The following is a 14,064-nucleotide window of genomic DNA, read 5'->3' on the forward strand; positions in this document are numbered from 1 at the left end:
TTTCGCCCACTGTTGAAGGAAGGAGTGGGATTGCTTCTATGATTCTAACAAGAAAAATAGAAAGGAAGTTCGATGCATAGACTTACTTCATCTGACACCAGTCCAGCAAGTGTAGGTTAGAGTCCTATTTTCAGCCCAAAGGAAGAGAAGTGGAAGAACAAGCAAGGAGGAGGAGAGGCCAGTCACTTTCGAATCCTTCTCACCTCTAGAACCACACACCTTGGGCGAGATGCAACCTGTCCTCTTACAGGAATCGGGTAAGAAAACAACTAGTTGAGCAGCCACCATAGGTCCAAGGAAAAAAGGGTTTTGTACATGAACTTTCCTGTCAGATAGGGTGAAACATCACAGCAGGCCAAGCAGGCCACCTACAATCAACACCTAGCCACCCTCCGAAAAAGTACATTATAACGCGTCCTGACACCCGAGATGGGCATCAGATCGCGACTTCTTGTGGTGAGAAACGGAGCTAAAGACCTCTACTCTTCCTTTCGAAGTAAGTATTTTCTCCAAAGTTAGAAATTAAGGCCAAATATGACAATTTGTCGAAAATGGATTTTTATTCTAAAATTAATATTTAATAATACTTACCTGTATAATTTATCTAGCCCTAAATCCCCAAAAAACCAAAAACGCACCAAAATTTACCACATTGGCAACCCTGTTACCTCCTATTCTGTCCGCCAGTTGGCAACACTGTCGTTGACAGATACGAAAAACCTTCCCTCAAATCAGTTGTGATAGGCAGATCGTGGGGTGGGTAGGATGGGTGGGACTAGATAAATAAATTTACAGGTACGTAAGTTTATTAATATTATTTAGAATAAAAATTCCATATTAATAAACATTACCTTAATATAATTTATCTAGCCCGATTAACCACATTGAAAAGGAGGAGGGAATCTGAATACATTTCCCCTTCGGACAGAATAGGAGAAAACAAACAAGATATATATATCATAGGCAGTCAAAACTCAACCCAAGGTCAAAGATACTAAACAACTCAAAGTCTCCTACCATAATGCCACCAACTGCGGTAGCACAGGACAAGGATTAAGTGCATAGTCCAGTCCGTCTGTACTAAAGTCAGGTGACCGACCAGGTGACCAGTCAGACGAATTGCGGACAGCAAAGGCTGCACCCTGAAGACTATCAAGCACTATTCTTTCCCTAAAGGATGAGTGTCTGGACTGTCTGGGCGATTCAAAGCTAAGCAAACCTTGGGGGTGTATCAACGCAACCCGAAGTCGCCAGCAACGAATCGGCTCATGAGCAACTCCTAACTCGAGCTTTCTGGTGCCAAGAGAAAGGAGCGCGGAGCAAAAAGGCGATTCAGTCCCGAAGGACGAATGCCTGACAGTCCAACCTGGTCTCATGTTTTTACACGATCATCGGGGGGTGTATCAACGCAACCGACTTCGTCAACAAGAAACTCAGGGCTACTAAGTGTCGCCTGATCTCCACGAGTGTCTGACTCTGAGAAGACAGGTTGAGACAAAAAGTAGATGGTGAGCGAGTCACCAGATGACAGCAGACGATCCATCGACTAATTCCCTGTCCAGGACAGTGGAAGAAGCAGGAGTCGTCAGGACAAGCGAACCAGTGGCTAGTCCTAGGTCAGCATCGACTCTGGGAGAAGCGTAGTCGCCAGTGCCGACAACCCAGTGGCTGGAACCATTTCACACTGAAAATGGAAGCAGCATGAGTTGCCAAGCAGTCAGTCCTTGTCATCCACCTAAATACCAAACTGCCTTAATTCCCATTATAACTACGTCAAAAAAACTGCATGGGTTATAATACAAAAACAAAAAAATAATACAACAAAACAAAAATTAAATGAATAATATACAGGTAGCACCAAACGTAAAACAGGAAGACTACCTAATTCTCCTGTCTGACGACCTGTCCTGCCATCACCAACGGGCCCAAAGAACGAAGGTCGCCTAGAACTAGAGAAATATCCCTCAAGTAAAAAGAGGCAAAAACAAAAAAAGAATTAGAACGCCAAGTCGCCGCCTCAAGCACCTTGGCGACTGAGACATTCTTCATAAAAGCTACTGATGTAGCAACTGCTCTAATACTGTGTGCTCTCGTCGTCTGGTCTTCCCCAGCAGCCGAACACCATTTTTTGTTTTTAACGATCAGATCTCTGAGAAAAAAGGATACACCATTCTTTGAAATAGGTCTCTTGACATTTCGGGGGTAAACAAACAGATGACGGGGACGACCCTGAATGTCCTTCGTGCGGCGTAAATAACATGAGAGCGCCCTAACAGGGCAAAGAAACTAATTCCTTCTATTTAAATTACCAACAAGTCGACCACGACTTCAGTACGAAAGACCTGGGAATGGGATTATCAGACGATTCAGTCTTTGCGACAAATTCAGGAAGGTATGACAAAACTCATGTCTTGTCCAGATCTGGCAACCAGAAAAGAGAGTGCTTGCAGTTCACCCACCCTCTTGGCTGTAGCCAGTGAGACAAGGAAGAGTGTCTTAGAAGAGAGGTCCCTAAATTTGGCAGAATTCAGAGGCTCAAACGGAGGGAACCTTAAGGCTTGAAGGACTTTGTTAACGTCCCATGTCGGAGGCGAACACTGCGGCCTGGGTCGATAGGGAAAAAGATCGAAGTAAATCTCTAATGATAAGATGAAGAGATCTCAGAAGCCTTGCCTTAAAAACATAGGAAAGCATAGACCTATAACCCTTAATGCACGAAGGTGACAGGGCCCTGTCATGATGTAAATGAACTAAAAACTCCGCTACTTTCGGTAAGGAAGGTCTAGAAATTGAATGTCCTTGAGACTTACACCAACGCTGTAAACCGACCATTTAGCCTGATAATTTACTCTGGTTGATTTGCCGCCTGGCAAGAGCCAACTGTCGCGCCATCTGGAGGAGAACCCTTCGTGCTTGGAGAACCTCCTGACAGTCTCCAGGCATGAAGATGAAGCATGTGGAGCCTCTGATAGAACCGATGAAAAATGGGTTGTTTGAGAAGATCTGGTCTCTCTGGCAGGCGAATGGGGGGTTCCACCAGTGCTTCCAGAAGGTCGGGAAACCACTCCTTCTGTGGCCAGAAGGGGCGATCAAGGTGAGATCCAGACGCTTGGTTGCCCTCACTTTGTTGAGGGACTGACCTCACCAGAGAGAACGGAGGAAAAGCATAGGCTTGAAAGTCCCTCCCAGTCCTGCAAAAGAGAGTCTGTCCCGGCACTCTGAGGAGTCTGGTAAGGGCGAAGAATATCTGGCACCGAAAATTCAGTGGGGTGGCAAACAGATCGACTGTGACAGGCCACTTTCTTCCTGAGGCTGTCGAAGACTTCCTGGCAAAGTGTCCACTCCGACCCTTGAACTTCGTTCGGTCTCGACAAGGCGCTGCTAAGACGTTGTTTGATGGCCCAGGATAAACTGAGGGACCCAACGTAATCCCCCTGTCCTTCTGCCCAACACAGGATTGATCGGGCTCTTGAGTGAGAAGATCCGACTGTGTGCCGCCTTGGTTTTCTCAAGTACGAGACTGCTGTGGTGTTGTCGACAAAGATCGCGACAACGACTCCAACAGTTGTTCCTGAAATGAAAGAAGGCCTAGGTACACTGCCCTCAGTTCCCTCCAATTTATTGACATGCTCTCTCTCCTCCTCTAACCAAAGGCCCGAAGCGGCTTCGGAGCCCAGGTGGTGGCGCCCCAACCTTGATCCGAGGGCGTCTGACCAAAACATTAGGTCCGGAGGAACCGAAGAAGAGATCCCTGATTGAGGCGGTGAACTTGCATCCACCAACGGAGATCCTTCCGACATTGTGGAGAAGAGGCGACTATCGTGTCCTTGGACACGAAAATCCCATGATTGGCGAAGTGTCGACTGAGGGACCTCATTCTGAGACGACCTCCGGGAACCAGTTGGATGAGGGATGACAAATGGCCCAGGAGAGACCTCCAAAGAGAAACTGGCTGCGTTACGGAGGACAAAAATTCTTCGATCAGACTCAGAAGCTTGTCTATCCGTTTCTGAGCGGGAGAAGCCCTCAAAATCTGGGAATTCAAAACAATCCCCAGATAAGTCTATGATCTGGCAAGGGATTAGATTGGATACTTGTCGAAGTTGACACGAATGCCCAACTCGACACAAAGAGACAGAACTATCCTCGACGGAGACATTTCTCTAGAGATTTCTTGGCCTGGACTAGCCAATCGTTCCAGATTACCGAAGCATCCTTACATTTAAACTGATGCAGAATAGCTGAAACAGGAGCCATCACCCGAGAAAAAGACCTGTGGAGCAGTGGTGAGGCCGAAACAAAGGGTCTTGAACTGGAAAACAAAAACTCCCGAGTCCGTGAAAACAACCGAAGGTAAGTCCTGCTTCTTGGATGGATGGGGATTTGCAGATAAGCATCCTGCAGATCGATGGAAATCATCCAGTCCCCCCTCCTGACGGATGAAAGAACAGTCTGGACCGTCTCCATCCTGAACTTGGACTTTAGAATGAACTTGTTCAAAACCGAAAGATCTATGATGGGGCGCCAGGCCACCCGAGGCCTTTAGAACTACAAACTACCGAGAGTAAAACCCGGGAGAAGGAGGAGCTCGCTCTATGGCATCCTTCTCCAAGAGGGCCGAAAGCTCCTTCTCCAAGGCTTGACCCCTGATTGAGTGAGGGGAATAACTGCTGAACTCGAGAGGACGATTGGAAAGTGGAGGTCTGGAAACAAAAGGGATTCTCGTAACCTTCCTTCAGGACCTCCACCACCCAAGCATCCACCGCTCTCCCTGCCAAGCTGACCAATGGCGGGAGAGACAAGCTCCTACTGCGGTCTCCAGGCGAGGTGATGACTCCTACTTCCGAAAATTCTTACGCAGAGACAAGGAAGAAGAAGAAGAAGAAGAAGGTCCTCCTGGAGGTTGAGCTCTTTCTCTGCCCCTTGGAGCCACGCCAAGAACCTTCGAGGTTTCAAAGGGTGAGCACCAGAGGATGGAAGAAGAGGCACCAGCAACCTGAGATGTACTCTGGAAAAAAGAGCCAGAAGGAGGTTGGTTTTGGCCTGGAGCAGAAGGTACAGATCTGGTCCTAAACTTACGCTTACTCCTTGAAGAATGGGAGGAAGACCAGAGAAAAAGCTCTTGATAAGGCCCAGTGAGCTTGGGAAGAGGCATCACCTTGATGTTCCTTCAAAACCTCAGAAAGCACAGAAATATCGAAAAGGAAATCGCCAAAAGGAGAAGAGGACAACAGACGGGTCTCTGAATCTCCGATACAGAGGAGGGTAACTGCGACAAATACAGGTTACGCTTAGAGAAACAAGAAAGGCCTGCATTGAAGCAGCAAGCTCGTTCTGATGTACAGAAGCGATTGAAATGGATGAGCAGAATTTCTCAAAAAGAGGAGCATCAGGAGGAACAAACCCGGAGTCCTTGATATACATTAAAAGCCCTCCGAGGACCACTAATTGAAGGATTGAGCTTCTTGTAAGGAGCTCATAACAGCCTCCATAGCAATAAAATCTTCAATTGAGACAGAGACCGAAGCCTTAGAAGCAAGGGTTGACTTGAAAGTCGGACAAAATCAGGATTTGGCTTTGGGGGGTCGAGAGAATGAAGAATCATCCGCCACCTGGTAAACTCCTCTCCGGGTCGTAGAAGAGAAGAGAGCTTCCTCTTCCCTTCCCCGATCACCTTCGAAAGTTTAGCGGCAACGTTCCGTCCTCACTCTCGCGAACCTCTGGGCAAGAAAACGTAAAAATTCCCGTGACCGGGAAGGACCGTCAAGAAAAATCCCTTCTGTAATAACAACGAGGCGGAGGCTGCTTCTGCTCTTTAGGCCTCGCCTGAGGAAGAAAACTCAAAATTAAATCAAAAAAGTTTCTTGAATTCTACATCATGACATCCATTCGAGGAAACATCAATATCACACGAATCCGCGTCATCATCATCATCATCGTCAGATCCTAACTTAGAAACTTCCTCTGAAGTAAAATCCTGACGACTAGCTATCTTAGGTCTGACACTAATATCCCTCCCCCCTTCTCCTAAATAAGCGCCCTTTGGCACTGTTACGGGACTAACAGGGGACACGTTGGGTAAAGATTCGTTAGGCACCTGCCCGGACCGGATCCCCCCTAGGCCTTCGCCACGACGGGGTTCACAAGCCGGGGTATCTGTCGCACCGTTACCCATGGTGCTGTCGACAGGTACCTGACGAGGAGCTGAAAATGAATCTAAAAGTGTGTTAGACATTCTAGTAAAGGCTTCTTGAAAAATTCTCTGGACAGATTGTTTAAACTTAGCAGAAAATATCTCTATCTAGACTAAGCTGCAATAATTTCTTAAAATTCTGTTCCAGGTAGTTTCCATTGCCAAAATCTTCGAATCTACATCAGAACTAACTTCACAAATTACCGGTTTACAGGGGGCAAAGCATCAATTAATTCGGAATCGGAGTCGTACGATACCGAAACCGAAGAGCCAGAATCATGAGCGCCCCAAGTCAAGAATTCGTTAGATACAGTTTAGCAATCGATTTTCTTTTTTCTCCTTAACCGATTCTTTTACGCTGCAAGAGTGTTTGGCGTTTCATATAAGCAGTCATATCCTCGTCAGACCAGGGCTTACATACGTCACAGCGAGAAGTCAAGTCACAAACCTGTCCACGACAAGAACTACAAATATCATGGGGTTCATACTCCCTGCTACTCATCCTTGTCCCACAAACCGGGCAGTTCCTGATGTTGCTGGCAGAAGGAAGCATCGTAATTTCTTGGTAATCCATTGTAGAATTGGACAGGTCAGTAGTTCCGGGTCGCGCAAAAGTTCGTAATTTAAGATAAGAACCACAACAGAAATCAAAGTTAATTCACTATTTCGTGATGTAATAGTGAGTGGTAATTCATATAAAGTTCATTAACAAATAATGAAAGCTTTAAAGGCACAAAAATGTTTAAGGAAATTTATAAAGAGCGGCCGTGATGTAAACAAACACGGGCGCTCGTTAACAACTGATTTGAGGGAAGGTTTTCGTATCTTGTCAACGACAGTGTTGCCAACTGGCGGACAGAATAGGAGGTAACAGGGTTGCCAATGTGGTAAATTTTGGTGTTTTTGGGGATTTAGGGCTAGATAAATTATATTAAGGTAATGTTTATTAATATTGCATTTTTCCTAACTATACAAACCTGAGGTCCTTTAACAATAGGAAGTAGATAGCGGCAGCTGGAACGGTCGTAAGCTTCGAACAACAGAGAACGTAGTTAACTGCTTGTCCGACAGTCGCGCGGCGCGCGACTGGGTAGGTAAACAAATCACTTTTGCTTTTGGCCCATGCAAAATACGCAGAGTGAGGGGTGGCATGAGGAGGACTATATGTAAAGGACCTCAGGTTTGTATAGTTAGGAAAAAAAAATGCAATTTTCGACAAATTGTCATTGTTCCGATACGTAATACAAACCATCGGTCCTTTAACAATAGGAAGACTCACTTCTTGGTGGGAGGAATCTGAGTCTTTTGATGAACCAGACTGGTGTTCGTCCATCCCGCTGGAATGCCTCCCTGGTCGTAAGAGCGAGGGAGGGATCCAAGCCTGTCTGATCCGAATTGAGGGCGGGGTGGGTGGCACCGCAGGATCAATGGTCAGACCTCTGGGCCGAGTACTAAGAGAGAAAGCAGCTATCTCTTCGTACCAGCAAGCAAGAACTTGTTCCTGTTTGCAAGAGGCAACATAAAGTATGGGTTGTCTCAAGCTGGCATCCACTTCCTCCCCCTTGTTGGAGGAAGTGGTGGATATACGCTCCTATCCCTAGTGAAAGTGATAAGGATGGGGCTCTGTTGAGTAGCTCACCTGCATCTTGTCCCCAATCCAGCAGGGTGACGACCGTGTCCTCTAACCCCACAGGTAGAGGGGAAGAAAAATGAATGGGAAGAGGAAGCCAGTCACACTCTCATTCACTCATCCATTCTTACGGTCACACCAGGACTCGATGCTGTTCAGCCTGCGAGGGGTCTGGGTTCGCTACACAACGTGTTGAGCAGCCACCATGGGTCCCAAGGAAGGAAAAAGATCCAAGGACCTGTGGGCAATATCCCGAAGGTAGAAGGAAGGGCATGTGGTCTGGTTGGACCAGACCCCTGCCTTCAGTACCTGCGCCACGGAGAAGTTCTTGCGGACAAGGCAGCATCTCCTTCGCATCGAAGGCGGTGAAGTCCATTAGGGAGGGGATTGTGAACGACTCTACCAATCGTCAGGGACCGAAGGGTTTTTTCTGAGTCTTCGCTACGAAGTTCGGTACGAAATCGAGCGTCACAGATCCCCATCCCCTGGATGCTTGACTTCGCAGGAGAAGTCATGCCAGTTCCTCAGAGGAAAAAGAAGGAAAATAGTCGCATGACCCTATCCCTCTTCTCTACTTCGGTGATGTCCAGTATCCCATACTGGTCTGTACCGTTTGCCACGAAGTTCTCCTTCGCATCCTCCTATCCCCATGCAGCGAAGTTCTCGGTAGTGGAAGGAGGACCGACACTCCATGGTGGGTGTCAATGGTATGGGTACTGTAACAAGCTATTAAACGAAGTAATGATTGCTCTGTAAACAAAAACCGAACTAAGTCAACAGCGTAGTTCGTAACTGACTCGGGCGCTCTGACAGCTGCCGACTGACTGCGTTCGGTAGGAGGCAAGTTGTCAAAGCATCTGAGTAAGTCACGTGACCTTCGCCTTTAAAGGGTTATGCCGAGAGACCAAACAAATAATGTATTGTTTGTCAACCAATGCCGGACAGCGAGGTGATGATTCTCTTAAGGCATGTGCCCAACAGGCGAAAGTCAATTGCCTTCTAGAGACCGAGGTCCCTGAAGGCAAAACATCTATGGTTGTTGAATCTCAGCTAAGGAGAAACAACACTATGTACCGTTGAAGACGAAGGTAGATATTGAATGCAACCTACGTCTTCACAGACGAATCGAGAGAAGGATTCTCAAGATTCATAACCTGTGCTTACAAATGACTGAAAACGCTAACCGCTATTTCATTGCTGTACCGGCGAGAAGTCGTAGTTGCAATGAAAGCGGGGCGTTCTTCAGTAATGAAAACACAGGGGAAAGCCGCCTGAAGAACTGCTCTCATGGGCTGAACATTTGGAAGTAGAGCTGTCAGGTCGGAGAGTAGGCGATGTCTTTTCTGACACATCTTGTAATTCGGGTTGAACAATGAACAATTGTACACCTACGAATACGAGATATTTTGAAGACAAACTCAGATGTCTGCAAAATCATTCGCATTATCGCAGTGCGATGCAGCGGGAGACTTTGTACAGACTTCTGTTACCGTGCGGTAACAGAAAGATGAAAGAGTCCAAGAGATATCTCTATGAAAATTCTCGCCAATGTCCGAGGCGATGGAAATCTAGCCGTCACAGCAGTAGATGGGCCCTTCCCATTATTGCGAAGAATCCCCATTAATCAGAGACCTAAGTCCATGATTGTTGGGCAGAGATACGGTTCGGTAGTCAATCAAACCAGGGGAGAGAGAGACATAACTGACCGTGCATCTCGGAGGCCCAGCTGATACTGAGCTGCTGTCAGGCAGTTCAATACGCAGTAGTTGAGCCTGAGCTCTCGCCGACTCGTCATCCTGAGTTGCCATGTAATCCACTATTCCATGAAGGAATGCGTTTCGGCTAGAACTACCGAGCATAAAAAGATATGCTCGAGCAATTATATTTAGGCGAAACGAATTTCGGTAAATATAAAAGTTGAAATGGTGTTGTCGGTGACAAACAATAAGTATATAAAATTGAACTGAAAAACTCCTGGAGGTTGCAGGCAACCCCGAGTTGCAGTTCAATTAGAATACTTCTCTTCTAAGTCGCAATCCGTAGATAAACTAGGATATGCGCCTACCCCTCGGACAATTCAACTGCTTAGTAGAATCATGTCGCGGGATTTAAATACTAGTATGATTTTTGTAGGATTTCTGAACAACGATCTCCATCCTAAATTCTTTCCTTCAAGAAAACAAAATAAGGATTGGAGATCGACCACCTTCGATCTCTATCAAAGAGTGAAGGAGAAGTCTTCCTCGAAGGAAAGCTTCAATGGTGAACAGAATACTAAGACGATAGTTCAAGCCAAACTGGATATTCCCGTCGATCTTCTCTATTCCAGGTTGGTCGCCTACTGTAAGATAGTTTTTCTTTCAGCAGCAGTCTTCTTCCCAATGCTAGAAATTCCAGGAATTCGAGCATAGGCGAGGTTCCCGATTATCAGTAACATCGGGATTCTCGTCTCGCTCACTTTAGACCGTGGTCTCGCCTAAGTGTTTGGAGATCGTAAAAAACTCGAACACTCTGAATGCGCTAGAAATTCCTTAGATTCTAAGCAGTCTGCGAAACCCCCACCGAATTCGTGAAACGATATCGGCTGGTGGTCCTCTCGATTCCCGTAGAAATCGAGAATGGGGCAGGATCCCTCCTCAACGACCGGGGCTTACGTCAGGTAGGACCCGAAGGTCCCCCCGGTAGCGCAGTCCCGAACGTGGGATCCTACAGAGAAATCTCTGTAGGATCCCTCCCCTTCCCTCGTAGCCGTAAGGAGAGAGGGAATGGGGGAGGAATTGGATACTCGCTCGCCTTCCAGTGGAACTAGCAGTTGGAGAAGAAAAGGAGCAGCCATCGCCTTGCGGCAATGGTCTCTCAGAGTCCGGGAAAAACGTATCGTCAGGAGAAAACGTTTTCCCGCGGGAGGGTTACGACTCTCACTGTAGGTAAGGGTCTGCCGCCACTGTGAAACGTCGTCTGGGTGGGGCTGATCGACACCTGACAGGAGAGAGCCGATACTGTCCTCCGACTCATTCCATCCTCTCGAGGTCGAAACCTCTCAGGAGGACCGAAGGAGTATTTAAATACGGTGTCCGAAGACACGTAGAAACGCCGCTGTCGCAGTAGAGGAGGTGGAAGTAGCTTGATCGACCGGCCAGAACTGAGAGAGCCTTCTTGTCCGGAGACGAGAGACTCTGGTTCGAGACAGAATCGGCAAGCTCCGATCGCGGCAGACCCACCGTCGGTTTGGGTTCCCTCTCGGGCCCCAAAACGACTCGAGCAGAGACGTGGGCTCTTGCTGGTGGGAGCGGCAATCCCTTCCGCAAGAAGGTCATTATGCTGACCGAATCACCTTAATGGACTTTCTGCATTTTCCTCTGTATCTCGGGAGTAACCGCGTCCCTTGCGGAGTAGGACCGTGTCCAGTCCCTCCAGCAAAAACAACAGAAATTCCCGAGATAGCTCCTCGCCTTCCGAAGGAGGAACAGCGGCAGACCCCTGACGGTCGCCTCCAGCTACTTGCGCGTATGTCCTGGTCGGTCCTAGAACCGTGCCTGGTCCATACGGCGTCACTCTCAGCGATCACTCATAGGTACCTCGCTCCTCCCGGTGTAAGCCCGAGGAGGTTGAAGGTACAGGAGAGGCAGACCTGACGCTCCCCCCTAGCTCGCTGACAGGACCAGCGTGCTTGGAGGGCTGCTGCTGATCGTCAACCCGCGGTGGCGATCGAGCAGCAGGCCTAGCCTTGCCGCTTCGCCTGGGGCGAGAGGCTCGGCTGAGAACGTCGACGCTGATCTCTAGCGTCAGGCGAGCTGTTGCTGGTTACCATCTCCGCCCGGGGTCCCGATGGGAGCGGCGTCAGGTGACCTGCTAGGTTCGCTGTCGCGGTGAGACCGGCGACGTCCTCTCGGCGCGTCGAGCCGCTGGTACCAGCCGTGGCTGGTACGACGGCCCCGCGGGGACCCCTTCCTCGCCTCAACTCCGTGGCGACGGTCCAGCGACCGTCACGGTCAACCCGAGCAGCCAGCTGGGTCGCTGTCTGGAGGAGAGTCCATGGCCTGACGAGAGTCGTCTGGACGACTCTCGACCAGTCTTATGCTCGCGCTTCGGTCGGTGACGGCGAGCGAGCTCGGGCGTCAAGACTTTGGCTGGACGGTCTCCCGCGGGAGACCGTTCCACTCGGTATTCTCGCTAACGCAAAGTAGAAGCCGAGGCGGATCCTGATTTAGCGGCAGAACCGCTAGAACCAGGCGAGGAAAGTGCCAGCCGAAGCTGGGTACTCCTCTGGTCACCGTCTTCTTCTCCTTGGTAGAAGAAAAGACGGGCCCTGTTCCCGAGGGAGCAGGAGGACCAGCAGAAGAGCTCCCCGAATCGCCGGAGCGAGACGGGCCCTTAGAAGGTCCCGAAGGAGCCTTCTTAGGGGGAAAACCCGGGTTATTACCAGCTGGTCGCTGCAAGAGCGGCCGCTGGCCTGGCGAGAGTCAACCTGAGCGGCTCTCACCAGCCTTCTGCTTCCGTGCCGCGTCTTGGCGCCGAGCGAACTCTGGCGCCGAAACTTGGCTGCACGGTCCTCCCGAGGGAGAACGTACACTCGGGATTTCTCGCGAACGAGGAGGACCGAGCCGGAACCTGGCGTAGCGGCATCGCCGCTAGCACCAGGCGAGGAAGTACCAGAGCTAACCGATACTCCTCTGGGTCCCCGTCTATCTCTTCCTTACGGAAGGGGAGGGAAGACGGGCCTCGCTCCCGAAGGAGCAGGAGGACCAGCAGAAGGACTCCCCACCCCCGTCCCACTGGGGTGGGACGGGCCCTTAGAAGTTCCCGAAGGAGGACTTCTTAGGGGGGAAGGCAGCCTTCTTCTTCTTCGGCTTATGGGACCTTAGAAGTCGAAGGGGAAGAGGCAGCAGCAGACGATGAAGACGAAGATGACAGCTTCCTCTTCTCCTCATTCCTCGTCAGCTCACGCAGGACAGTCGTCAAGATCTCCCATCCAGGCCGGAGCCGGGGCTATTGCCGAAGCAACACGGCCCGACTGCACCTGTCCGGAAGGACCTGGGACTGGGGAAGACACACCATGGGCAGGACCAGCATGGACAGGCTCAGGAACCAGGAGCGACAGGAACAGCAACCAGCTCAGGAGCGGCAGGAACAGCGGCAGCGGTAGACCAGAAGGGACAGCCAAGCCAACAGCGGGAATCACATCAGCGGCAGGTACGGCAGGCCAGCGATCGCCTCGTAGAATCATCGGCAGCCAGCGGAACCTGTGGGTCCTGGCGGCCGGGGTCCAGGGGCGAGCTGCTGGAACAGCAGAAGTCTGGGGCAGGCAACACGAAGAAACAGGCGGCGGCGGCAACCCCACCTCGGTACGGCGGCGGCCCTAGTAGCGGCAGACGGCGTCATCGACACAGCAAGGGGAGTGTAGACCAGGAGGGGGGGGAGCAGCATAAGCGGCCGTGGTAGTAGTGGAGACCGCCCCAGACCTCGCTAGACGCTGCAGCAGCCCGTGGATGCTAGGCACGCCCTGCCGCCGCGGTGGTCCATACCTGTCCAAGGTCGTCTCCCACGGATGTAGCACCTGCGGTAACATAGATAGATTAGTAAGAGGGGTTCCCTCACGCACGGGGGGAAGACATGCCCCACCCCGAACGCAAGGAAGACCCCAAATACAAATACAACGAAGAAGCTGAGCGGGGGGCAGGAAGGAAGACGAAGAATCGGATACCAAGGGAGTCGCGGGAGAGCTTTCCGACGACTTCCTGGCAGACCTTCGCTTCCCTACCCCCCGCACAGCAGTGAAAAGTAATATGAAAATGAAACAGAATACTGCCCTTGCAATTCACTTCATAGAACTTAAAGGGGAAAAGATCAATTCCCGGGTAAGAACGGAAACTTGATCCAATAATATGATGCTATCATAATGCGATTTCACTTCACATAAAAAAAAAATGTAAGGATCAATTCCCGGGTAAGAACGAAAATTGATCCAAATTAAATTTCTGCAAATAAATAAAGCCAAATTAAATTTATGCAAATAAATAAATGAAAATGAAAAGAATATTGCAATTGCGAATCCACTTCCATTGCATTCTATTATACAAAATTAAAAGGCTCGTGCCGAGCGCAATCACACTCGGTAACGAACGCACAGGGCAAAAAATATAATGAAAAGAGTACTTACATTTTCAATTACACACTTTCGCCCAAAATACATGACTCGGCGCGAGCGCGCCCGCCCTCGCACCGAGACATAATTCAAGGG

At 49.6% G+C, this 14,064-nt stretch overlaps 1 protein-coding gene across 2 annotated transcripts in view; it reads right to left on the reverse strand.

Moving 5' to 3' along the window:
* The window catches only part of LOC135200151 (broad-complex core protein isoforms 1/2/3/4/5-like), a 162,014-nt gene that overhangs the window by 142,242 nt on the left and 5,708 nt on the right, over positions 1-14,064 (reverse strand). The window lies entirely within an intron of this gene.

The sequence above is a fragment of the Macrobrachium nipponense genome, chromosome 26 (genome assembly GCF_015104395.2).
Source record: "Macrobrachium nipponense isolate FS-2020 chromosome 26, ASM1510439v2, whole genome shotgun sequence".
NCBI classification, from domain to species: domain Eukaryota; kingdom Metazoa; phylum Arthropoda; class Malacostraca; order Decapoda; family Palaemonidae; genus Macrobrachium; species Macrobrachium nipponense.